Source organism: Jaculus jaculus, chromosome 6, assembly GCF_020740685.1.
Source record: "Jaculus jaculus isolate mJacJac1 chromosome 6, mJacJac1.mat.Y.cur, whole genome shotgun sequence".
In the NCBI taxonomy this organism is placed as follows: Eukaryota; Metazoa; Chordata; class Mammalia; order Rodentia; family Dipodidae; genus Jaculus; species Jaculus jaculus.
Genome location: NC_059107.1, coordinates 11,332,013 through 11,359,194, shown reverse-complemented (window position 1 = coordinate 11,359,194; position 27,182 = coordinate 11,332,013). Strand labels below are relative to the sequence as shown.

Below are 27,182 nucleotides of genomic sequence, written 5' to 3'. Positions count from 1 at the left end.
TAAGAATCCAAAACAAGTTACTTAAAAATCGATTCTGTTCCTTTGCTCCTTCCATTTTTTTTTTTTTTTCCTGCTAATGCTTACTGTTTCTTTATTCTTACCACCTTTCCTCAGTCCTCCTTTCCCTTCATTTTTTGTTTGGGATGCTGAAAAGAATTGTTCAAACACATCACATTCACAGATCACAGTGCCTTGTGGAAAAGAGAGAAGGCAAGTCATCTTAGAACTACAGCTAACCCAGCACCAAGGGTGATGATGTTATGGGGATGAACCTAAGTCCACAGGGATCTGCTGAGATGCCCAGGTCCGTGTGTCCCGGCACAGAGGGATTGGGGTACATGGAATGTGATAGAAATACAGACAGTTTATCATGAAAGAGAAGGGAAAGACACTGAGGAACTGAGAGAGGAGGGCTAGAGCTGGGCCACTTCCAAGCCTCCTGCCACGAGAGTCATGATCCTTTATAAGCTGTTTATATACTATCTGTCTTCTGCCACAGTTATAGGTTATGATCCGGCAATCTCTGTTGGTGACGGGTTTCTCATATAACTGGCTTTTTTTTTTTTTTAACATGTTAATCTCGATGTTCCTCTTTCTAATCCTGTCCTCCTGCCACAGTGAGACAGTGGGGTGAGAGCTTAACACTGTGGCAGGAAATGCGTGCTGTTCTCTTCCAGAGGGAATACTTCTATGCGGAGACAAATCTCTACATGACATTGGTCAGACTCTGCTCCCCAGCAGTGGTTTACTGCTCCGAAAAGCTTGGGGAGTCGACATGAGACCTTGTACGTTTCAGTCCTCCCAGACTTGTTGATCTCTCGACTCCCTCACCCCTTCAGAAGGGTCCAGACCAACAGGGCCATGTCTGGTAGGTTGTACCCATGTCATCCTCTCATATCCTCTGAGCCAGAGCTTAGTTGCAAGTACAGGCCAAGCTGTAATTGAATTTGAAGTAGATTTGGCTGCAATTCTTCTGTTTCTCCATGCTGTTGGTAAGGTTTACCAAGGCGGAAAGTATTCCTTCATCCCACTGATGATGGGATTGGGACACTGGTATGTGAACAGACACGACAATGTGTCAGTTCTGAGCTGAGAGACCTTGAGGGGGCCCAAGCTTTTGCTTTCGTGTTTTGTGTTTATGTCTGCCACGCTGGCAAGGCCGCCCTCTGTGAGTTGAGCCTGTTGTGGGAGCGATTGTGCAGAGCATCAGAGATGAGCGGCGCAGCTGTCAATTAGTGCATAGCCTCAAGCAGAATGCCTTTGCTGACGTAAGAAAAAAAATACATGACTTTTTTCTTCTTTACTAAGCCACTGGGATTTGGGGACTGTTTGCCCTAAACTCAGTTTTAACTGCAGGTTAGGAGGGGAAAATGAACACATGTGGACCACAAGCATTTTACAGACATGAGAGGGGCCATGCTCTGCCCCAGGACAGAGTGGAAACAGCTTACCTGTGGAGGACCCTCAGGAGCCTAGAACATCATCCAGCCAGCTTGGTTGCGTGGACATTATGGTGGTTGGGTGTGAGACGTCCCCTGCCGGCTCTTATGTTCCCAGTACTTGGCCCTCAACTGGTGCAGCTTGGAATGGCGCTGGAGCCTTGCTGGAGGAGTTCTGTCACTAGGGCAGACCTGGTGGTTTATTAGTCCAACTTCACTGCGTGTCCACTAGCTAGCTAGCTCGGACTGCTGCCTCCTGGCCGGTGTGTCACCCTGCTGTTGAGCTTGTAACATGCTCTCCCTGCCACGATGAAGCGTCCTTCGAAACGGTAAGCTGAAATAACCCTTTTCTCTTTTCTTTTCTTTCTTTCTTTTTTTTTTTTTTTTTCCGAGGTAGGGTCTCACTCTAGCTCAGGCTGACCTGGAATTCACTATGTAGTCTCAGGGTGGCTTCAAACTCATGGTGATCCTCCTACCTCTGCCTCAGTGCTGGGATTAAAAGGCGTGTGCCACCATGCCTGGCTGAAGTTAAAGTTTTTATTTATTTATTTATTCATTTACTTGATAGAGAGAAAGAGAAAATGGGTGTGCCAGGTCCTCCAGCTGCTGCAAATGAACTCCAGATTCATGCACCACCTTGTGCATCTGGCTTATGTGGGTCCTGGAGAATTGAACCTGGGTCCTTTGGCTTTGCAGGCAAGCACCTTAAACACTAAGCCATCCCTTCAGCCTTAAATTTTTTTTTTTTATTATGAACTTTAAAAATCACATGTTGGTCACATTCCCCTCATGTTGTGCTACCCCGCCCCCATTCCACTGAGGACTTGCCTCAGAGGGGTTATTAGTATTCACTGTGGGGTTATGAATACATCAGTCAGTGTGTGTGTGTGTGTGTGTGTGTGTGTGTATGAGGCAATGCCTTAGGACACTCCTTCTCAGCAGACTTACTTCTCCAGTTTCACTTCCTTATTCGTTAGTGAAATGTCTATTTTTTATTTTCCATTACCTTACAAACTTGGCCTTCTTGGTTCAGACGATGTACAATGAGGTTTCCAACATTTTCTTGGCTGTATCTCTTCTCTAGGAATATTTTCTTTTTACTAGAATCAATAAAATTTACTCATGTTTTAGCCACAAGTCCTGCCTCCTCAACTGTATCAAGTACTGTGTTTCATAATTTACACATTAAATTTTCGGCATTTTTTTCTACCCCTTTCTTACTTTTGATTCCACAGCTCTTTCCTGTGAGGATTTCTGCATAGTGATTCACTAAAGCCTGACTCTGTTCTGTGACTTCTCCAGTCTCTCTCGCCGCCCTGGGGCTGCTCGTTCTTCCTGAGCCTTCTGGGGTGACATGGATCTGAGGGATGCAGAAAGGGAGAAAACTAGGGCTTGCTGCTTGCAATGAATTCCAACACAAGACAAGGGGAAATCAGCACTAACCAAGCAGTGAGGTTTCGAGAGTGGAACTGAAATTGATCATAAAGCTTGGTAACTTCAGGAAGTGGGAAGGAGGTGGCCCTCAAGGCCGAGGGAAGGGAGATGGGCCTGGAGGCCTTGATGTGCCTCAGGTCAGTATCCCTGCTCTTCTCCCTGGCATGAACTGCCTGTGCCGTTCCAGACACCGAAGAATCCCAGACAAGGTAAGGCGATTATTTTTCTTGGAACATTCCTCTCCAGCTGCAGCTGAGTAGCTCTGACCCATTTTATATATTACCAAATTCTCTGCTCAAGTTTCAATTGTTTCTTGAACACTCCAGAAAGTATGGGTGAATGCAAGCAAGGACGCTTGATATACCCAGCTATGACATAAAATGATTTGTTCAGCAGGGCCAGCCATATTAAAAAGATGCTTTCTTTTAACAGCTAGTAGAAATAGATCAGTAGTGGCACATGCTTATGGGTTTCTACTCATCAGTAAGTTAACTTCAAGGTGGCATGCACAGTGGAGGATTGGACTGTTATTAGGTCCGTGGTCTTTTCACTTTTAATTTCCATTTTTTTAAATGTTGGCCCTGAGAAGGGTCATGTGATGAGCCACACTACTGTCTAAGAATCAAATATAGAAAAGAATATATCAAACACCTAAGAAAGAGATCAGAGATCAATAGGTGTGTTTCTCTTTATGCCTAATAAAGACTATTACTTAAAATTACAATCACTTAAGAAATTTCAACAATTAAAAATGCTCCACCTTGGAAGCTATTAAAAAAATAAAGGAGGGCTGGAGAGATGGTTTAGAAGTTAAGTGCTTGCATGTGAAGCCTAAGGACCCCGGTTTGAGGCTCGATTCCCCAGGACCCACGTTAGCCAGATACACAAGGTGGCTCATGTGTCTGGAGTTCGTTTGCAGTGGCTGGAGGCCCTGGTACACCCATTCTCTCTCTGTGTCTCTTTCTCTGTATGTGTCTGTCACTCCCAAAAAAATAAATAAAAATAAACAAAAAATAAAAAACTAAAATAAAATAAAGGATTATAAGGCTATAACTTGGATTTGGGATAATAGCTGCAATTATTTTCTCCAAAGTACAGAGTGTATTTGGGAAAGACAGAGGAGTTAAAGATTTGGATGGGTTGGATGGGTATGTGATAATGTGAAATTAGGAACAGGATCCAAGCTTCCCATACCAGACTCAGTTTAGAATTTAAGCATAACTATTCCCACTTGAGTTTAAGCACTTGAAGTAAGGGATGTATGTCCCTCAAACCAGGGATACATTTCTTTTCTGGTTTCTTTCAAGACCTTGCTGGTCACACTCCCTCTCTGAGGAGATACAACTAATTAAGTTGAAATACCTTTAAACACGTCCTTACAATAGCACTTTGTTTTGTCTCTTGTTAATTCCTGAGATTGAACTTCCTTTTTTTCATGTCACCTGAAAAGTCCTATTTCTGCCAGTGCTCCTTGATCTCCCTCCCCACTTTCTCCTGCACCCTTCTCCCACAAGAACACAGGCTTAGTACTGGAGACTCACAGGGTGTCAGCAGGATGACTCCCAAGGGAGTTTGTCTGAGCAACCCAGAAATGAGCAATTGCTCCTGGGTTAAATGCAAATTCTGACTTAAATAACCTGGGGATAGCCAAAACTTATATGGTTAGAGAAACATGTTCAAAAACCAATTTGCTTTCTCCATGATGTAATGACACTTTGGGAATGCTGAGAAAAGAGGCCAGGTGAGAAACAGGAGTAGCTTTCTGAGGGAGAGGGCTCTCCACTCACAGGTGGAAAGGGTAATTGAAAATCCTTTCCCTGAGAACTCAATACACAGCCCCTGGGCACTTCTGATTGCCATCTGTGAACTTCCAAATGCTATAGATATTTATAAGCTCTTTCCAATCTTAAAAGGATTCCCACACCCATGGTTTCATTTGATCCTCATGAATACCTTGCCAGGGGTAAAGGATGGGTTTCATTATCCTCTCTCTATGAAGGGAAACCAAACCTCTGGAGCCCACAGAAATCAGATGACAGATCTAAGCCTGCAGGTAAATATTCATCAAACTGAGCAAATGTAAAAATATATATGAGTGGTTTAAGGTAAACAGGGAATTTACCCTTAAGAACTCTGTAATTTAGTTAAGAGAAATGTCCAAAATAAAAAAAAATCCTGAAATAATAATACAAAGAATAAAGACTAGGCCCAAAATAGTAAATGTAAGTTTCATAGTGAAAGGAGGCAAGAAAGTACTGCAGCTTCTAAGTTTACTTATGTAACCTTCTTCCTGTTACCAGAGTGAAACTCCCAAGAGTCTTCCACATTCCACCTCCATTCCAAGTTGCTGTTTCTTATTCTGTTTTACGCTGCTGCTGCTGCTGCTTCTGCTTCCTCCTCCTCCTCCTCCTCCTCCTCTTCTTTCTCCTCCTCCTCTTCTTCTTCTTCTCCTTCTTTTTCTTTTAGGTGGGATTCACCCACCATGTTATTAAACTCCTAAGAAATAAGAGCCACAGCCCAGTAGGACCTCCTGGCACAACAAAGCAGAGGGCTGCATGTTCAAATCACACCAGGGTTACGGCTTTTTTCTTTTTTCCTTCTTTTTTTTTTTTCCCGAGGTAGGGTCTCACTCTAGCTCAGGCTGACCTGGAATTCACTATGGAGTCTCAAGATGGCCTCGAACTCACGGTGATCCTCCTACCTCTGCCTCCCCAGTGCTGGGATTAAAGGCGTGCGCCACCATGCCTGGCTTTTTTTTTTTTTTTTTTTTTGGCAGGATCTCTCTAGCTCAAGCTGACCTAAAACCTACTCTGCAGCCCAGGCTGGTCTCCAACTCATGGTGATCCTCCTACTCCAGCCTCCCCAGTGTTTGGATGCCCGGGTTCTATATGCCAGTAGCACAGGGTCGCTGTCAGCCTTGGTCGGAAAAGCTTCTTTTGTCCTCAGCTTCTTTGTGGTGTCTATGAAGTGTTCAGCTCTATCTATACCCCAGCTATGGTGATGATGAGGGAGGTAACAGGAAAAGGACATAGTGGTCAAGGATAGTAAATGTAAAATATCAAAACATGCCCATGGGAGGATTGTCTCCTGAAGCACAGAAGAACTAGTCTGATAATGACGTGCTCGCTTGCAGGGAAACAGATCTTTTTAAACAGGAACTTCCAAAATATAGACAGCACAGGCCCATATCAAATGTCTTCATAAATTCTCCTAAATACCTTCTCCTCCAAAGATCTGGGGGATTCAGTATATTTCATTTATGGGTCTAGACCTTATTTACTGCAGCTGGGCCTAGCAAACTGGTAAAAAAACAGATGCATCACAGAAACAGAATACAAAAAAACCCCCCACAACTATCTTTTATGGGTAGGTCTTGAGTTTCCTCTGGTTTTGGCCCCAGCAGCAGTGTTGGTTCTTGTCTTCCTGAAGGAGAGAATTCGGGGGGGGGGGGCGCGGTAGGCCAGCAGGTTATAAGCAAGGAGGCAAGAGAGAGGCAGAGCTGGAACGGCTCCTGCGCTGGCAGGCACGGGCTTCGCTCTCTCTTCTGCCTAGCACCCCAACCTTGAGCCTTCCCCAGGATGATCATGTCCAGGAAAGGGATGCGTTCTTTCTCAGAAGTCCATTTTACTCAGAATTCGGTTTGTCATAAGAAACATAAAAGAAAAGGTAGAGAAGTTTAAGTACCCCTAAATTTGAAAGGTTTAGCAGGGTGGGGAAACAGGAACAGGACTCTGCATGTTCCCCTGGTGAGGAAACCCCCGAAGCTGTTCTGAGCTGACCTACAGTTAACCACTGCCAACTATTGTTCTCTGTGTCCTGTGTTTCTGCAGCCATCAGCACTATCTTTACATCCTGTTTCAGGGTCCTGACTTGGCCTAGCTGGACTGCCCACTACCCTCCATTGTTCTGTATGTCCTGATTTTGGAGGTCTGTTGCTCAGTTCCTTCTGGAGCTAACTTTCTGCCTGACGCATCAGATGATGAGTGGATAAGTGAAATGTGGTCTGCACACCACAGAATATTATTCTATCACAAAAGGAACAAAATACTGATTCATGCTATAACATGGGTATCAGAAACTGTGCTAAAAGGAGACAAATAATACGTGATTCCCTTCATACAAAATGCACAGCACAGAACAAATGATAAGACACATGTACAGGGGGGTAAAAAACTAGATTTGGTGGTTGCCAGGGGCCAGGGAAGGAAGGAATGGGGTTGGGTGAATGCTTATTGGTACAATGTTTCTTTTTGAGTGACTAAAGGTTTTGGAATTAGTGGTAATGGTTGTACAACCCAGTAATCTACTAAAGACCAACTAGCAGGAGACACAATGGGTAATGTTAGTGTTTTACTTCGAATTTAAGGAGGTGACTGAATTGTATTAGCCTGGTAGTTCCCTGGAAACATTAGAAATATCTATAAGCATAAATGAAATCATTAAAAAAACCAAAAAAGGGTTGGAGAGATGGCTTAGCGGTTAAGCGCTTGCCTGTGAAGCCTAAGGACCCCGGTTCGAGGCTTGGTTCCCTAGGTCCCACGTTAGCCAGATGCACAAGGGGGCGCACACGTCTGGAGTTCATTTGCAGAGGCTGGAAGCCCTGGCGCGCCCATTCTCTCTCTCCCTCTATCTGTCTTTCTCTCTGTGTCTGTCGCTCTCAAATAAATAAATAAAATTAAAAAAAAAAACAAAAAGAAACGCATAAAAATGAGGAAGACAGAAGGTAATCAACAGAATCAATGTGTACAGTCATTTTTAAAGACGAGAACAGAGCAAATGAGATGAAGTCAAAGAGGTGCCACATGGAAATGCTCTCAATTAGCCACAGGAACAGTAGACATTTCTGAACCCTCACTGTATAGGCTAGGCAGGCATAAGCACTTCCACACACTATCTCGTATAATGTTCACACTAACTAAATAAGCAACCAGGGATGAACTTTGCGGGGCTTGTGATTGACTGGATGTGGGAACATTGTGGAAAACTTCTGGGTTTCTGGTCCAGAAACTAGCTGAGTGATGGAGCCATTTGCTGAGAATGGAAATGCTGGGAGAGGGAACAAAAGGATTATTATGAGTTTAGGTTTGGACACTTGAATTAGAATTATCTGTGAAGGGATGAAGCTGAGGTACCAAACAGGCAGGTGGACATATAGGCCCGAGGGACAGAGAAGGGGCATGGGCAGGTGCTAAGGATGTGGGAGGAAAGGTTATTCCCTTAACGAGATAATGAACTTATATCCCCAGAAGCCCCTCCCGTAGTGACCCCACTGCTTACAGCTTTTCAATGCTTAGCCGGGTTTCCTGGGTCCTAACTTAAACAGCATAATTTTCCCATTTTTGTTTCTTCGGATCTTTGCACAAATCCTAAGCATGCTTCCCCAGAAAACCTGGGTTTTTTCTGAAAATCCCCGCCTCTGCCCCAGGAAGCTGCTTGCTGACCTCCACTGCTGAACCCATCTGTTTTCTGGACCCTAACTCAGAAAGTATGAGTTTCTCTTTTCCTATTTATCTATCTCCCTACTTCTAGCAGCTGTCAAGGTTTACAGTTTGTTCACTCTATTGTTTTTCTTTCATATGCAAATAAAACCGTCTTCAAATTTTCTTCTGAGTCCATTTCTAAGTTCTTTTATTAAAGAGACTAAGAACCTAAGAAAAAAGAAACCCCAATTCTTAAGTAACACTTTCAGTAGTGTGGGATCAGATGGAGGAAGATAATTAACTGCCCTTTATATACAAGTCTGTGCAGTTTGATTTTATAGTCATGTTAAGTCTAAGTGCACTTACAATTTTTAATGTATTTCCAAATGTGGATGGATATGCCAGTGCAAATGAATGTCAAACATCTGAATTACTTTTTGCATCTGGTTTTATATGGTTGTTGGCAAACTGAACCTGGACCAAAAGGGTTTGCAAACAAGAGCCTTTAACCACTGAGCCATCACCTAGCCCAAAAATGGTATTTATGATTATGAAGATACAAAGAGAGTATTGTATGATGACTAAAATTATAATACAAATACATATGCTACATTTGTAATTATGTTTATATATTTGCATATAAAAATGGCCTGGATGGGAACAGTGTAATAATGAAGACAGTTAAATTTATTTACTCATTTATAGCACAAGTGTTTTCTTTGGGCCAACTTCCAACTTCCAGGCACCTGGGATACAAGAGGGCATCAAATGGTAAAGCAGGCCTTCCTTCATGGAACTTAAATCTAGTAGGATGAGACAAACAAAAAATAGTAATGTGATAATTATGTTAAGGGTGAACTAAGCACTATGGGAAATGGGACAGGATTAAGGCAAAAGTATAAGTCAGTTTTTTTTGAAGTAGGGTCTCACTCTGGTCCAGGCTGACCTGGTCTTCACTATGTAGTCACAGGGTGGCCTCAAACTCACAATGATCCTCCTACCTCTGCCTCCTGAGTACTGGGATTAAAGGCGTGCACCACCACGCCCAGCTACAAGTCAGTTTTAATAGGTTGGTCAGCAAAGAACTTATTGAGATGAAATATGAAAAGATTGGAGTTGAGAGAATGAGGGGACTGTGCAGAGAGAGTGGAACAAGCAGAACAGTGGGTCAAGGGAAGGCCCACAAGCAGGGTCAGGGAATGGCTGAAAGAAACTAAACAAGGACGAGAGAAGTTAGGGCCAGGCAGGCCAGGCGCTGGTGGGCATGTTAGGGCATTATGAGGACTTTGGTTTTTTACTTCTAGTGAAATGGGAGTGCTGGTGTGGCTCTGAGCAGAGAGATGGCAGGACAGCTCTGGCTCTTATGTGGAAACTTGGCTACTAGGAGGGGCAGAAAGACAGACCTGTTTGAACAGGTGAAGGATGATCATAGCTGAGGAGATACAAAAGCACTGGATTCCTTGGTGTAATTTGAAGGTAGAGCCAACAGAATTTCCAACCACACTGGATATGAGAGACTAGAATGGCTCTTTTAAGCTTGACTTGTTATAACAGAATTGTCATATTAACACACAGGAAAGACAGCTGAGTTAAGCAGGTTTTGAATTGGAGAAAAGGAACTTATTCATGAATTTGTTATATTTAGCAACATTTCAAAAAACTTGAGGGGCTGGCGAAATGGCTTGCAAAGCCTGAGTGCCTGGGTTCCATTCTCCAGTACTGATGTAACGCCAGATGCACAAAATGGTGCTTGTGTTTAGAGTTTGCAGTGGAACTAGGCCCTGGTGCTCCCATTCTCAATCTCTCTCTCTGCTTGCAAATAATAAGATAAAACATTGCATTTATTGCATTGTGTATGCATGGGTGTGCATACCATGGTACATATGAGGATACCAAAGGACAATTTTTAAAAAAATTTATTTATTTGATAGAAAGAGAGAGAGAGAGAATGGGCGAGCCAGAGCTCCAGCCACTGCAAACGAACTCCAGATGCTTGTGCCCCCTTGTGCATCTGGCTTACGTAGGGAATCGAGTCTGGGTCTTTTGGCTTTGCAGACAAACGCCTTAACTGCTAAGCCATCCCTCCAGCCCTCAACGGACAATTTTGAGGTGTCTGGCTCCATTTTTTTTGAGATAGGGTCTCTTGGTGCTGTAACACATTACCAGACTGCAAATAAAGGTCAGACTGGCTGACCAAGCAGGCTTTGGATTCTCCTGGCTGGGCCTCTCATCATCAGGAGGGACCACAGGTACATGTGCCACTTTGAGTCTGATTTTATGTGGGTGCTGGAGAATTGAGACTGAGCTGGCAGGCTTTATGAAAAGAGCTTTTAACTGCTGATCCAGTTCCCCAGATCCCCTTGTCCTCTTTTAAAGAATGTTTCTAGCTAGGTGTGATGGCTCATGCCTATAATTCCCACCACTCAGGAAATTGAGTTTGAAGCCAACCTGGGCTACAGAGTTAGTTATAGGTCAGCCTGGGATAGAGTGAGACTCTGCCTCAAAAAGAAGTTTCCTTAAAAAAATATTTAGGGCTGGGCGTGGTGGCGCACACCTTTAATCCCAGCATTTGGGAGGCAGAGGTAGGAGGATTGTTGTGAGTTCGAGGCCACCCTGAGACTACACAGTGAATTCCAGGTCAGCCTGGGCTAATGTGAGACCCTACCTCAAAAAAAAAAAAAAAAAAAGAAATTATTTAGGGGCTGGAGGGATGGCTTAGCGGTTAAGGCATTTGCCTGCAAAACCAAAGGACTCAGGTTCTATTTCCCAGGACTTATGTTAGCTAGCTACACAAGTGGGCGCACACATCTAGAGTTCATTTGCAGTGGCTGGAGGCCCTGGTGTGCTCATTCATTCTCTCTCCCCCTCTTTCTCTGTCAAATAAATAAATAAATTTAAAAAGAAATCATTTAGTTATTTGCACATGTGTATGTGTGTGTGTTTGTGCCCATCAGATTACATGGGTGGCAAGGTAAATGAACTCTGACCAGGAAGTACCTTTAACTGCTGAGCCATATCCCAACCACTCGAAAAACAAAGTTTCTAATAGGATATGTTTGCAAATACAAACACTAATTTGAAGAGTTTGGGCCCAGCACCTATTACATTTCTGATACTTCCCATGCTCAGGTTAATCGCTGTTTCGGATCTGTAGAAGTCACGTGACTAGAAAATGTGCTGTAGCCTAGGTTTCATTTTAAGACAGGAGGGAAAACGGGTGCAATATGGGGTAGCCAACCACTTTTGATTGAATTTCAGGCTCATCTCACAGGAGGGAATTCATGTGGTACTGTAGACCTTGTCAAAAGCCCATGGCTGGCAAAGTCTGAGGCCCCAAGGACGGGGGTTACCCATTACTGTTATGCCAAATGGATTCCTGCTGTCCAGTCTTCTAAATACTTGTTTCCATAGGTTAGTGATGCTTTCAGCCTTGATTGGAGAAGCTTCTTTTTACACAGAGTAGCATTTTGTGCAGAGACTCATAATTGGCCAAAGTGCTGAGAATTACTGAATGTTAAGTGCTCAGCCCTAAGTGGAACGTCTATGTTACTCCCTCCAAGGCTCAGGGAAAATCACCGAAGAGTAGGTGGAAGAAAAGTATGAACTGCAGAATGGAGAGACCTGTCTTTTGAACAATGCACGGCCATTACACCATGAATTCATAGCAATTCTGGTTACCTGCACAGGAGCAGGCTTGTTAATGGATGTGAGAAGGGCTCATAAGGCCCAACCCCTTCCTGAGGAGCTATTGGCAGTTAATGGCTGCTGGGGGAGAGGGGAGACATTGCTTCAGTGATATAAGCTACTAATAAGTAGTCCATGCTCCAGTAAATATCCCCCACCCATGCTCTCACACACAAGCAACCCTAATTAAATTCAGTGAGCCTCAAAAACAGATATCAAAGTAAAAGTGGGACTAATTGGGGAGAACTTAAGTGAGAGGACAAGAGTAGTAATGGAGGTGAATGTGATCAAAAGACATTATATAAAATGTACGAAATTGTCAAAACCATAATGGAAAAAAGGGGATGAGCCCAGATGTTGCCAATCGTCCTGGTAAGATTCTAGAACATGTCATTAGTAGGATGGCATACGAACTGCAAAAATCCGTAGATGTTCTTTTCCAAGTTCATGAAGCTAAAAGCAAAAGGCAATTTCAGAACTTCCAAGTCCAGTGCTCTAAAGAGACTTCTTTTAAGAGACAGGTGGCACTTGATGGTGGCATTCCCATGTTACCAAGCACTGTCGGTTTGGTCAGGTTAAGTCATCCACTACGATTGTCCAGAGAACCTCAGTCCTACCTACCGTCACTCTGGGAACCACAGTCGGGGTCCTCACCGGTGAGTCTTCGGTGACTGCTTGTCGTCTCAGCACACTGCATGTTTAGAAGGTTATGGGCTTTTTATTTTTTTTTTTCCCTTGCTCTTTTCGGAGATGCAGTGGGACAAAGCAAGGGGACGAATGAAACGGAACTTTCCTGGGGCACTGCTACTCAAGGCACTCGGCTCAGACACAGGCACACCCCACACAGGCACGGGACACGACCGAACTGCCTCTCCCCAGTGGCAGCCAGCAGCAAGTCCGCAGCCGGCTGGCCCCCGGCGTCAGAAGCCAGGTCGAGCAAGCCGTTGCTAGGCGACGTCTGGCCGGCACGGGGGGGCGGGGCGCGCCGGCGGAAGCTCCGCCCCCCACGCCCGCCCTCGTCCTCGCCCGCGCCCGGCGCTTCCGCAGCCCACGCTCTCCACAGGGCCCAGGGCCCGGCGACGCGCATGCGCTCTTGGTGCCGAGCCGCTCCGACGGACGCGCGCCGCCCGTGGTCGGCTGCAGCCTCCGCCCCGCCCCCCCCTCCCGGGCGGTGCCGTCCCGAGCCCGGCCTGGCTCGGCGCCACCTCGTCCTGGACCCCGGGAACGAGCTCCAGCCCCGCAGACCCACCTCGCCGGGTTCCCGGGGCGAGGATGGGCGGGGAAGGCGGGGGCCCCGACCGGGCGGGGCGCGGGGGAAGCCCACTTCCGGGAGGCGGGCGGAAGTGGCTGCGGTGGATGGTGGGAGGGGGCCGAGGCGCGCGCGGGGCGGGGCGGGCCGGCCGGGCCGCGGGGGGTCGAGGGGGTGGGGCCTGTGCCGGCCGCTGGGACCCGAGCCGGGCCTGGGTCTCGATGCGGGGCGGGCCGTTGGCTGCAGCCGGTGCAGGATGGGCGGGACCCAGGTAACGAGCGAGCCGGCCGGCCTGGCGGCGGAAGGCCGGCGCGGGGCGTGCGGGGCTGGGTCTGGGCGTCGCGGCTCTGCCGCGGGAACGCCGAGCGCGGGGTTCCGAGCAGAAGGGTGGGAGGAGCTAAATTCTTAGAGGGGAGGGGGCGTTCTGTGTACGCCACGCCCCTACAGGAAGAGGGGTGCGAGTGTGTGTCTGTGTTTAGGAATGAACTCGGGGAGGAAGGGGCCGTGGAGGGGGGCTTGGGGGACCCGGGACCATGTACACCGGGGCTGCTGCCAGAAGGACTCAGGCCTCAAGGGTTCTGGGAGAGTGCCCTCCGTAGTGGCCCTGCGAAAGGAGTTTGACGGAGACTGGCAATGACATCTTGGGCACAGTTATGGAAACTAGAGGGGTAGGTGAGGGGGTTAAGTGGAAAGGAGGGAGGAATGAGAGAGGAAGGTGCCAGCACTTGGGTCAGGAAAGACTTAGTGCACTTGAGGAGACCTAGGGGGATTAAAACACTGAACATCCTAAGACGCTTGGGAGATAGGATTAATCAGCGGTGGATGTACTTTTCTCTATTTCTTAGGAGACAGTCCCCCATACCGTCAGTGCCTTTGGGTACTTTGGACTGAGAATCGTACGGCTCCTGTGTGCATAGTGATGAGGTAAATATTGGGGGGAGGGTGCAGTGTGGGAATGAAGTCGGTTCTTTGATTGTGTGGCATAAGATAGAGCACAGCAAGTAATGCAGTCAGTATGGAGGTCTTAGAACCCACTAGGGTAAAGTACTAGATTAGAGAGTGTGTCATAATGGTTGAATGTTCCGCAGGTTAACACAGAAATCAGCCTTCTGGGCCTTGCCAGTTTTGAAGCCTGTCTCTTCTCCTGAGCCCTAGCAGAACACAAATGGACCGGTTCTCACAGTGGATGTCTCCCAGCTGAGCAAGGGATGGAGAAGTACCTGGGATCTGTCCATCACTAACCCCTGAGCTTAATAAACCAGCTGAATGAAGGGATGTAACAGACTCCTGGGAGGGACACTGAAGTCTGCAGTGGGGGGGGAGGGGCCTGGACACACCCCTTCCCCCCAGACTCCTCCTCCTCTTCAGCGTCCACCCAACCATGGACTTTGGACCAGGATAAGGGGAGAGAAGCTGCACTTTGTTTGGTGGATCCCATTCTCAGTTTTGAAAATGGAGTGCTAGCTGGGGCTTTCATGATCTCCAGAGAAGCAACTGGGAGAAGAAAGGTAAGATCTCCTTGCTCCGTGTCTTGTTCCTGTGCAGAAAATGTTGAGAAAAGTCTGGGAATGCGGCCATGCAGGAAGTCAGGACACCTCCTGTGCCCCATCAGAGCCTGCAGTGTCCTGATGGTACACCTCTTTTCTGGGGACAGACTTGTTCATATCCTTAAGGAAATACTGAGGCTACTTGGCTGCCTGGCAAAGGATTGAGTAGTTGGGATTGTGAGATTCAAGTAAATGAGTCAAGGAAAACAGGAAAAGAAATCAGGCTTCTGAAAGGCCTTTCCACCAGTGAGGTCATAGGATTCCAAATCATGGGCTAGGAATGAAATGCATTACCCAGGCAGAGGCAGACTGTTCTCGGGAACTGGTTGGACTGGAGGTGGCGGGGAGGGGCGGGAGGGGGGGAGGGATGGAGGATTGAAAGTAGTTTAGATTACTTCTAAATTGTCTCTCTTCTTCCCCTGTGAAGAAGCTTAGTTTATGAAGCTTCATGGAAAGAACAGAGAAGCACCACATTTGTGGATCCATAGGACTAGTGTGCCAGCCTGGACTGCCGTAGTTGGTGTGCAGCCTCAGACATGTTAATTAACCTCTCTCCTGTTCTCCTTGTCACTTGCACAAAGACCCTTCACACAGGTTGTCCTAGGAGCAAATGGATGGAATGTTGCATTTTGAAAAGTGTGCTGGGCCTTATACATATAAGTAACACTGTCTTTACTTGATTACTTTTTTACTTGCATATAGAAAGGCTCTGAACCAAAGTTGAATTAGCATGCTAGCAAAAGCCTTGGAAGGCATCCTTAATTAAAAGCCTGCCCTGAATTTGTCTCATCTTGTTGCCATTAATAGCCTAGGGATCATCATCATGTTGTAGGAAAGGTGAAAATTGACACTGCATTGGTCCTAATTGCTTTTCATTCAACTTTGCAATGTGCCTTTAAAAAAAATTTTTTTTAAGTTTATTTATTTATTATTGCTGGGGCCTCCACCCACTGCAAAGTAACTCCAGACGCATGTGCCACCTTGTGCATCTGGCTTACATAGATCCTCGGGAATTAAACTTGGGTCCTTAGGCTTCACAGGAAAGCACCTTAACTGCTATGCCACTGCAGCCCGCAATGTGCCTGTTTTTAAGGTAGCAGAATAAAGAAGATTGAGGTGGAGGGAAGTTTGTCTTAAGTCCTATCGTGTGGATAGGAGAACTCCCATTTCTTGGATAAAGTACTGGGCCTTTCCTTTCTCTGTCATATCCTAGTCTTGAAGATGACAGTTTTGTTTTTTCAATCTGATGTCTCTTAGGCTTTTATTTTTCTGCAGGCTGTGTTCATACTTGAGTAAGCCTGTTCATAGTGGTCTTCTCACCTGTCTGCTTCTTTCTTGAAAGTTTCCTTGACACTCAGCTTACCTGATGCCAAGGTAACCTACATTGAGTCTCATGCTCTACTGACTGAGTTAGCCAGGCACTCAAGATGCCTGCTTTAGTACAACGGACAGTAGAAAGGAAATGGTACACAGTGCTGGGGACTTTGAGAAACAGAATATTGTAGGCAGTGCTGGGGTCCTGAAGCCTGTCTTTTTAGCATTTTTGTGCTTCTTACCAGCAGAGTTTTATACAGCAGGACTTCTTGTTTACTTAGCACAATAACTGAAAACCTTGTATTTGTAACCTTCTTTCGTTGTTGAATTTCTTTTTTTCCACTTCTTTTTTTTTTTTTTATTTAATTTTATTTATTTATTTATTTGAGAGCGACAGACACAGAGAGAAAGACAGATAGAGGGAGAGAGAGAGAATGGGCGCGCCAGGGCTTCCAGCCTCTGCAAACGAACTCCAGACGCGTGCGCCCCCTTGTGCATCTGGCTAACGTGGGACCTGGGGAACCGAGCCTCGAACCAGGTCCTTAGGCTTCACAGGCAAGCGCTAAACCGCTAAGCCATCTCTCCAGCCCTTTTTCCACTTCTTTTTGTCCTTGCCATAGGAGCCCCTGCCTCTTCCCTTTGGTGGCCTAAAGGCTGAGCAGTTGCACTCAGGGCCTGAATGGGCCCTCTGGCCTTGAGATGTTCTTTCTTTCTTTGCCTGAGGTTCAGAGCAGCTTCTCTGAGGCCAGATCAAAGTATGGCTCTCAGGGGGTATATCACCTTCCCCAGATCCACTCTAGCATGTTCTTTTTGAAAAAAAGACAATAAACCATGATATTTACCTCCCCTCTCCACTTGAGCTTATTCTTGGTGACAGTCTTTGCTTATGGACAGGGGTTTCAGTGGCACCTCAGGTGGTGATCTCAACATACCTCCTGATCTCTGAGGTCCATCCATGCTGTGTGAGAAGGGGCTCTTCACCCTGACCTGGCAGCCCTTTGTGAGTGTTTCTAAGCACCCAAAGAACAAAGGAGTTTTGTAGTATTCGTGTAGTACTTATGAGCAGTGTACAGTCAGTTACAGTTTTCCTTCACCACTTTGGGGAAGAGTAAGAACAGTTTGAGTGGAAGATATCAAAGTTCTAAGCAGGAAGAGCTGTATAAAGGGAGTGGCATAAGCTGGCATTATATGAGTAGTGCTGAGTGGCTTTATAGCATCTGACCTGACAAGGGCTACCTGGGTTCCGCTGCAAACCTGCAGTGAGAGAAACTCTGCTCTAACAGCACCCTACCCCCAAGGTATTTTTTCCTTCCTTAGGTTTGAGCCAGAATTATGTTCCCCTGTCAGAGCAGCAGTCCTGTCTTCTTCCTGACTCTTCAGGCATTTCTCTCAAGCCTTCTCACACTGGATTGCTAGGTCATCACACTCATTGTCAGGCCAGGACTAGTGATAGTCTTCACTACACATGTGCGAATGTTTTAGCTGAATCTATTTATACTTTTCCTTCTTCCAGAAGGAATTTAGATTTTGAAATCTAATGAAAGATTTTGGAGACATGACTAAGACTATATTGTGTTAATCTTCCCTTGCTGAGTTTGTTTCTCCGTGGGGTGGGGCTGGGGATAGAAATGAGAGAGAAGCAAAAAAGGAAACAGAAACACTGGTTAAAACTTTGGTTTTACTTCCAGTGGTTTCAAGCCAAGATTTCTTAGATTCAGTGCATAAATTCTTTCCTAACTGCAGAGTACTTGGCATGGTTTATGGGAGGGGGATTTCCTGGAATAATTTTTTACTTTTCTAGTTCTTTATTGGTGGTAGGATAGGCAGGAGAGCTTACCAAGTCTCACTTATTCTGTGAGTAGATTATTTCTTCCATGTGCATATAATCATATCCCAAGCTTATCCCCAGAATCTAGACACCTGGCTCACATTTTTGTCCTTCCTTGATCATCTCTAGCCACAAAACCTCTGTAGAATCCAAGGTCTGCCCAGGTCAGTTTGGTCACTCATCTTCTGGCTTCTTGCCTGTTAGACCAACTGTTTTCTCTGCGAAGCCCTTCATTCTTGGGATAGTCCTCTTGTATTTGGGAAATTTCTACTTATAGGTCTTTCTGTGAGGCTTGAGACTTAAACAGGACTGTGAAGATGGTGGCACTGAGTTATGATGCTAGATCTTTCTGTGAGGCTTGAGACTTAAACAGGACTGTGAAGATGGTGGCAGTGAGTCATGATGCTAGGCCTACTAACCTGTTCTCCATCCAGCTGCTGTAGATGGAGGATGTAGGCTCTGACCTGACATGGGCTGGTCAGTCTCCCCCAACTTTGAGCATTTATTGTGTGTGTCTGTTCTCCAAGATGGTGGTTTTAGTTACTTATATCTTGTAGTTACAAACCAGTTTCCCAATTTTTTAAGAAATATTTTATTTATGTGTTTTGAGAGAGGGAGGGAGAGAACGGGTACACCAGGGCCTCCAGATGCATGCGGCACCTTGTGCATGGCTTACGTGAGTCTTGGGGAATGAAACCTGTGTCCTTTGGCTTGGCAGGGTAATCCATGTCTCCAGCCCCCCATTTTTTTTTTTTTTTTTTTTTTTGAGACAGGGTATCCCAGGCTGGCCTGGTATTGGAGGGTGACCTTGAACTTCTGAATCTTCTGCCTTTACCTCCTACTGCTGAAGTTACAGGTGTGTGCCACCACACTCAACTGCTGGAGATCAAACCCAGGGGGTTTCCTCCATGCTAGGCAAGTGCTCTACCAAGCTGAGCCACGTCCCCAGCCCCAAGTTCCCCAACTTTTTACACTTCTAGGGAACTTTATCATTTTCCTTCATACCTGAGCAGCGAGTGTGAATGAAGTGGGCAGTAAGGCCCTCAACTCCTTTCATAGGGAGTAAAGAGAGGACAGAGGTGTGGAGACACTGGTCTTAGCCTGGCCCATGAGCATGGTAGGCATTTACATACCACAGTATGCACACGGTCCCCACGCTGCTGTGTCAGCTCCGTTTTCCTACACTTCAGGGAAGGGTTCCAGCTGCTGCCCCGTTCAAGGATGAATGGGGAGGAGGGAATGAGGGCCTAGGTTGGAGGCAAAATCACCTCAATGTGAAACTTCATTTCCCAAGACTCTGACTCCTCTCTAGAATAGGAATGATGGTATACCCTGCAGGCTGCTGGGAGGACTCACAGATGCCAAGGGATCTGGCTTATGGAGAACGTGAATCCTGGTGACCCTTTACAACGATGTTTTAGCTCCTCACCTGTATATAGGAGCTTTTAAAGACTTGCCTCACCCGAGTAATTCCTGGTGCGATGGAAAAACAAGTGAAATCATTCAGTAAACATACTCCCAAGAGCTTGGTACACCTTGAGGATTCTTGGGACACCTTGAGGAAACATGTAGATAAGGGAGGTCTGATGTCAGTAGACTAGATCCCCGTCTAGCTGCTGGAGTACCTTGAAAGTCACCTATTGAGGAGCCGCTAGTTTTCATCTCTGCACCCTCTGGGTGTGAGATGGAGGGTGATGAGCAGGTTAGGCGCCAGAGAACGAGAGCAGGACCGAATGATGCAAAGGTTGAGTGGAAGGCAGGGACTCCCCGACACCCACACCTGTGAATTCCAAAATGGCTCATCCAATGGCTTGTGCCGTGGAATGCAGGGCTTAGGCTTCAAGCGTTCTCTGTGTGCTGTGTGGAGCCATTGCTGAGACCCCAGGCGGGTCCCGCAGGGCCTGGTCTTCGTGCCCCTCCCCCACTTTAGCTTGCTGTGGCTCAGATCTCTGCGTCGTCCTTTACGGAGGGCCAGGCTGTTCCAGTGCCCTCTCTTCTCTCCCAGGGTACCCCCACCCCGGTAACTGATTCCTTCCCTCCTGTCAGGTGTGGGCAGCCGGGCTGGGTTTTCAATAAAAACTCATTCCCCACCCCCAAGGGAAAAGAAGAATCGAAACAGTTGGTTCCTCTCCGCCTTGGGCGGCAGGTGCTTCCTCCCGGGCTTCCCCTTTGACACTGTGGTTCATCCTGGCATCGGTGCCTGGTGGCCCTTCCGTTTCTCCGCTGGACTCCGCCACCTCCGGCTCGGGTAGAGGTGGTGGCTTTGGGTTTGGTTGAGGCGCTACCTGGCGGCGGAAGTCTTTAAGCGCCACCTTGTTCCCCAAACTCCGCCGAAGTTCTAGACTCCGGGAGGGGAGAGGAGCGGCGGGTTCAAAACAAACAGCTGATTGTGGCGTGGGCTTCGGAGGCTCCGACGTGGGCGGGGAGGGCGAGCGCGGGGAGGGCGGGGCGGGGAGGGCGCGCCCGCCTCCCCGGGGAAGGGCCACGTTGCCCGCCTGGCCGCGGGGCCGGCGCTCCGCAGGAAGGGCCAGCGAGCGAGCGGGAGGGACGTCAGCCGCCCGAGCGCTGCCACTCGCCGGGCCCCGGGCTCGCGCCCCGCGCGCCGGGAAGCTGCGAGGATCGGGTGAGCCGGCGGCGGGCCGCGTCCCGGGCCGTCCGCGGGGAGCCGGAGGGAAGAAGGGAGGGAGGGAGGAGCGCGCCGCCCCCGCGGCCGCTGCCCAGACCCGCGGGAAGCTTGTCCCGAGCCGCCCGGCGCCGCCGGGGACGTGGGAACATGCGCGGGCTTTGGAGTCTCGGGCCTCCAGCTGCCGGAGCGAGGGAGGCTGTTGTGCAACTCGGCCCCAGGGCGCCGGTGGGTGCGGGGCAGGCCGGAGGTGGGGTCGCGGACGGGCTCCGGCCTGGGGAACTTGAATGGGAAGCGGCCCCCGCCAAGCCTTACCTCCGTCTTGTCTCTTAAGTTCATGGGGGTGGTCGTTCCGCAGCCTTAAGGGAAAACTGACTCAGTGCTGGAATATGTAAATTTGCAAGAAACTTTCCCCCTACCTGTTTGCTAATGTGTGTGGAGTAGGCGACCCTGGTGCAGGCCCCATCTTACAAACTCGAGCAGAGGGACCCTGGCCCAGCCTGCTGTGTCTCCATGGAGCGCTCTAAGGGTGAGGTCTCACTTTGGTAACCTTTTGCTGCCGCAGTGTCTTCCGTGTTTGCTTTAGAACATCATTGGCTGAGATGTTGTCCAGCTTTGTTGTGTTATTTTTAATACTGTCCAGACCGAAGGGTCTCTGCCCTTCCCTGGTCTACATCTGCAATCACCATTGCTCGATCCTCCCCAGCACAGAGACCATTGAGTCCACCTGGAGTCTTGTTTTTCATTCTCCGTTAGAAAGCACTTCAGCATACCTGACCTCAATGTCATATCCAACAGGTTAAACTTATTTTCTATTTGGAGCATTGTCATGCTCATCAGCAGGACATCAAGGTACTTGTAGATGAAACAGATCAGCCTTATTTTTCTATAGACAAGGAACTAAAGCATTATGTATAAATTAACTGGTCCAAGAGCTCACCTGGCTTGCTGTTGTTAGACTGCTGGGATCCTAGGCCTACATGTGCTAGGCTGCACTGCACGGTGTTTCTCCTCCTCAGGATGTGTAACCTGTATCTTTTTTTCCCTAGGTCTTAGTCTCTCTAAGGCCTTGAATTATTTAGTGTATCTTCTCTGACTCCCTTTCATTTCTTTATCTGAAATTATGGAGCCTGGTACATGATACAAGAGTGTAACAATGAACAAGAAAACAATTCACTTAGCTCTCCATTATCTGTGATGTGGCCTGTGTGCTCTGGATCTTTTAAGCTGTGCTTTTTAACATGCTGGGCAAGGAGACATGGGATGGAAAGTCCCTCAACATTCATTTCTGTATTTAATTTCAAAGCTAGATATGACTTAAAGTTACTGCCCTTGGTTGGAAGTTGACTCTTCTGCTTACTTGTTTAAGAAACACTTGCCAGAGAAGAGGCAGACATAGTATCACAAGTGTTAGAAGAAGCTGGGTGTGATAGCACATGCATGTAATGCCAGCACTTAGGAGGCTGAGGCAGGAGCTCACTAATTGTAGGCTAGCCTAAGATACATAGTAAGGTCCTGTTTCAAAAGTTATTAGAAAGGAATCTGTTCTTAGGCAGCCCTTCAAATGAAGAAAATGAGTAAGCCTCATCGGGACTGGCAGAACTTGCCCAGAAGCAAGTTTGACTTGATCCCATATACTGAAAAGACCTGGTTTCTCTCTCCCGCCATGTTGTAGTTGCCTTTGTACGTACTTGGTGGTATGAATTGGCTAGTTGATTTCTCAAGGGCATCCTGAAAAATAGAAAAACTCAAAACTAGCTTTTAGTCTGTACGTTATAGGCATATCTTATAAGCAATAATATTCTCAGGTTCGGATGGACAAATGTTCTCTTTTCAAAAGGAAGAAAATACCTTAATCATAAATATCCCATTTCACAGGTTATTAAAATTTGACTTTGGCTTCCTCTGGGATTTGTGGTTCTCCATCTCCTCAATCTGATAGGGACTGGTGATTCCCTTGGCACCAATGAGTGAGGCAGAAGTAATCCAAAACTGAATCGGGGAAAGGATTCAACAATTGTCTTGTCTTTCTTGGAACATTTCCCTTTGGAACCCAGCCATCATCTTCCTAGGAAGCCAAGGCCATGTGCGAAGACCCACATGGAGGTATTGCAGCTAGCACCCTCATTTCCCAGGCTGACATCAGCATCAGCCTCCAAATGGAAGAAGGTGAGCATTTGCAGAAGCCAGCTCTCAGTTTTGGAGTCTTTCAGCCCAGGTCATAGACATGGTGAAACAGAGGTCATCCTTTTGAGCCTTACTGGCCAAATTCTTGAACCATTGATATTGTGAGAAGGAATAAGTGATTGCTGTAGTTTTAAGCTACTATCATTTGGTATGATTTGTTATTTAGCAATAGATGCATAACAAGGAAGGGGTGTGAGCAGCAGCAGGGCCTCAGTACAGTAGGCAGACGGAAGGAGCTCTTGCTTTGCTTGTCTGTTACTTAGATTCCATTTAAGTCTTAACTCCAAGGACTTATTGCTGTATAATCAGTCACCCCAAACTTAATGACATAAAATGATAGAATCCTTTAATATCTTAGTCATGTGGTTCTTCCTTGTGATCCTTCAAGTGGTTACAGTCAGATGTTGCCAAGGATGGAATAATCTGAAGGGTGATCCTGTGGCCCCATCTTCAGAGGTTAATGGTGGCGGTCCATTGGAGCCTTAGCTGAGGCTGTCAGCTAGAATACTTCAGATACCCTTTCCATCTTGAGTAGCAGGTGGGAACTGCATTGCTTTTGTTGTTTTCCTCCTCCTCCTTTTCTTTCTTTTTCTTTTTTTTTTGTTGAAGCAGGATCTTGCTACATTGCCCAAGTTGGCCTGAACTGTGATCTTCCTCAGTTTCCTGAGAGGCAAGATTTTAGGTGTGCTGCAGTGGACTTTCCTTGCATTGCCTTTTATGAACTAGTCTAACAAGTCTAGCTTCACTTCTGGGCTCATAGGTCTTTCAGAATTAAAGGGAGGGAATGTGGACTCTTACCTGTGGAGGAAAGTCTGTCATTTTGAAAGAAGAGCATATAGAATGGGGTATGGGGTGGTCTTCTCTGCAAAGTGTAATTCTTTATTCCCTTTTTGCTGTTTTGGTCTTCATTCTGCCTGATTTATTTAATAATACAAGTTGTTCTCCATGTTACTTCCCCCTCAATACTTTATACATATTCTGGGACAAAATACCTAACCAGAAGCATCTTCTGGAAGGAAAGAGCTTACTTTGGGTAAAGTTTCAGTCATGGCAGGGAAGGCATACAAGAGCACATAGCTTGCATTACATCTCTACCTCAGCAGGGAAGAAGTAGGAAGAGCTCTGACAAGGGTTGGACTATAACACGTCAAGGAAGGGGAGCTGGGCGTGAAGGGGGTGTAGGAGTGGAACATGGGAATCAGTAAAAACACATTGTCTTTGAAAATGTGAGAGTAAGTGATACTTAAATCTCGGTATGCCAACTAAAAAAAGATTTAAAAAATTAAATAAATAATGAAGGGTGGATACAACGTAAGAAAGGGGAGGAGGGCCTCACAAACTTCCTAAACAGCACCACCAGCTATTCAAATGTGTGTCTATGGGACATTTTGCATTCAAACTACCACAGAGACAAAGCCTCTAAAGAGAGAAGTGAGGACCAGGGGAGGGATGGCCACAGAATCTGCTGTACTGGGGAGGGAACAGTATGGGAGAGTAGTTACAGGGAGAGTAGCTTTGTCTAGGGTGAAATGGAAGGAGTTGCTGAGCTGGTCCTTAACGGTGGTTTATAGGTGGGGTTTCAGGTCACATTGTAGGATGGAAGTATCAGCTGGAAGAAAGACATTATTTTGTACAGGTATTATTGGGGAAATAAGCTTTCTGAGGCCATTGGACCCATGTGGTTCATGGTTGAACGTGAGATTGGAAAAGAATGTACATCAGTTTGTTGAGTCCCTTTGGTGTAGTGAGGAGTGGAAGTTTTTTGCTTGGGGACAATGGCTACCTCTCATGGCTGCATGTATGTGTAATGTATGTACGTTTGTGTATGAACATATCAGGGTCTCTTACGTCTGCAAAGGAACTCCAGATGCATGGGCCAGTTTTGCATCTCATTTTACATGGGTGCTGGGGAATTGATCTTGGGACAGCAGGCTTTGCAAGAAAGCAGCTTTTACCATTGACCCATCTCCTTAGCTTTTGGGTAGCTTGTTAAGGTGTAGTAATGTTGTGATCAGGATACTCTTGCTATTGGGAAAGCTGTTTCGAGGAAAGCCACACGTAGGTCATCTGGAAAACCATGTCCACAGTTCAGGCTTAAAGCAGTATTTTATAATGTGGAAGGCCTTCAGATTAAAGGGTTTTATGGGACACTGGCAGTGAATGGCAGAATAACTTTTATTTCTACCATTTGTTTAATTCTGAAATTATGGGGTTTCAGAATTAAATTTTTTTGGATTAATAATGATCTGGTACTTTTTGGTTTTTTGAGGTAGGGTCTCACTCTAGCCCAGGCTGACCTGGAATTCACTATGTAGTCTCAGGGTGGCCTCGAACTCACAGCGATCCTCCTACCTCTGCCTCCCGAGTGCTGGGATTAAAGGCGTGCACCACCATGCCCGGCTTGATCTGGTACTTTTACTATGTGTTACAAAATCAAAGCGGTGGTCCATTATCCACCATGTTTATTTCTGTAGCAGTGTGTGTGAGCAGACACACTAAGTGGGATGGAGACTATAAATAGCTTCATGTTAAATTAGATCGTATTTCACTAAGTGAGGTTGGGCGCGATTTTGCTGCCGAATGAGTTTAGAAAACTGTTTTCAGTACATTTTGGATTTGGGAACTGCAGTTACAAGATTGTAGATGTGTGTAGCATCCATGCTGAAGACAGCTTTTAGGTTGCAGTCACCTGTGAATGTTGAGGGCCCAGCTCAGCAGGTTGGCAGTGTGTGTGGAGCTGGCCTCCGTCCTTATGCAGCTTCTGCTGAGGCATTTGACAGATGTTGAACAAATGGCTCTATTGGTACCTGTGATTATGAGGGGAGGTGGACCTACATGCTTGTATCCACACTACCTCGAAGACAAAGCCTCTAAAGAGTGAAGTGAGGGCTAGAGAGATGGCTTAGCAATTAAACGCTTGCCTGTGACGCCTAAGGACCCCGGTTCGAGGCTCGGTTCCCCAGGTCCCACGTTAGCCAGATGCACAAGGGGGCGCACGTGTCTGGAGTTCGTTTGCAGAGGCTGGAAGCCCTGGCGCGCCCATTCTCTCTCTCTCCCTCTATCTGTATTTCTCTCTGTGTCTGTCGCTCTCAAATAAATAAATAAAAAATTAAAAAAAAAAAAAAGAGTGAAGTGAGATCCAGGGAGTATGTCCACAAAATCTGGGGTACACAGTGTGGAGGGAGTACTGTGGGAGAGTAGCCAGCTAAGAGGGGAGTAGCTGAGAATCGGCAGGATGTCCAAAGGTGTCCCGGAGGACGTCCTGGTAGAAGCACTGTCAGGCAGGCACAGAAGGCAAGGAAGAGCAGGTTGGGCACATAGCCATATGCCCAAGTCCTGGAGGACCAGAAGTGAGTCAAGTAGAATGGAACAAAGAAGCAAGTGGCTGACTTGCATTTATGTTGTCACCCGCCTTGTACTGTTCTGATACTGGTTATCTTTTCCAGTCCCTGCAGCAACCGAGTGAGCTGTTTGCTAGGATAACAATTTTGTTAGGTTAAGCACATGGTGGTCCTCTGGGCTGCCTTCTCAAGGTAACCAAAGAGGATTCAGCATGGTGTTTCGTGAAGGAGCCTGTCAGCTCTGCTGACCAAGGCCTCAGTTTGGTCCCCCCTCTGGACACTGCATCTGCTGGAGAGTGCACGTGCTTGTGGTTTGTGTGTGATTCACACTGCTGCCCATCAGGGCCGAGGATCCTGCCCTGGTGAACATGTGAAAAAGAAAACATGTGACAGGAAAATGGTATGTGGTCTCTGAACGAGTCTATTGTGGAGAGGCCAGCAGGGCATGACGATGGGGAGTCGTGTCTCTCATGGCACAAGAAGCAAGCAGTGTTTCAATTTATAGAAAAGGGCTAGGCGGGGGAGGTGTAGAGACCAGAGTCTGAAGAGCATGGCCTGTGGGCCATCTAGCCACTCTACACAAAATTTACAGATTTGTAAGACTCCAGACTGTTGAGGAGACAATCAGAAGAATGCTTTGACCTGTGTGAGTTAGAAGGGTGGTGAAGAGGTCTGCTAGGCCTCTGCTGGTGGCTGTGTTCCACCTAATTCCATTGTCTAGAGAAGGGTGAGGAGCAATCTGAAGGTACAGAAGTCATTGTGTGTGTGGGGGGGAGCCAGAATTTGGTCTCTCTGTTGCTGCCAGTCTGAGAACTTGCAGGCTTGAGGTGGCATACGGAGACATCAAGGGCTGTGTGCCACTGTCTTTGAGGATAGCACTTCAGTTACTGGAGTTCCGTCTCTTTTCTCCCATCCTTTTGTTAAAACACTTTTCCTACTGAGTCACTTAGGAGGCAAGAAGTTGCAGGATAGGGAATCCTGGCAAATAGGTAAAGTTCCAAAAGTGACCACATCCTAATGTGGAGTGAAGAAACTGGAAATACGTGCATTTCTAGGTTCTTTCAGGAAACCTTAGTATATGGGTCCTGATAAAAACTGCTAAATGGACTTGAAGGT

General features: G+C 46.8%; 1 protein-coding gene across 6 annotated transcripts in view; it reads left to right on the top strand.

Moving 5' to 3' along the window:
* Window positions 1–2,825: 2,825 nt before the first annotated feature.
* Window positions 2,826–27,182, top strand: part of Mgat1 (alpha-1,3-mannosyl-glycoprotein 2-beta-N-acetylglucosaminyltransferase) — a 29,471-nt gene continuing 5,114 nt past the window's right edge. Inside the window, exons 1-3 of one of the 6 annotated variants that reach the window (XM_045152503.1) lie at window positions 2,826–3,082; window positions 14,072–14,150; window positions 14,315–14,734. The gene's annotated coding sequence lies outside the window, so the exon portion shown is untranslated. Of the gene's footprint in view, window positions 3,083–13,394; window positions 13,498–13,734; window positions 13,895–14,071; window positions 14,151–14,314; window positions 14,735–20,447; window positions 20,539–22,685; window positions 22,708–27,182 lie in introns of those variants that run through there. The other 5 variants (XM_045152502.1, XM_045152501.1, XM_045152504.1 and 2 more) reach the window with 5 other exon arrangements.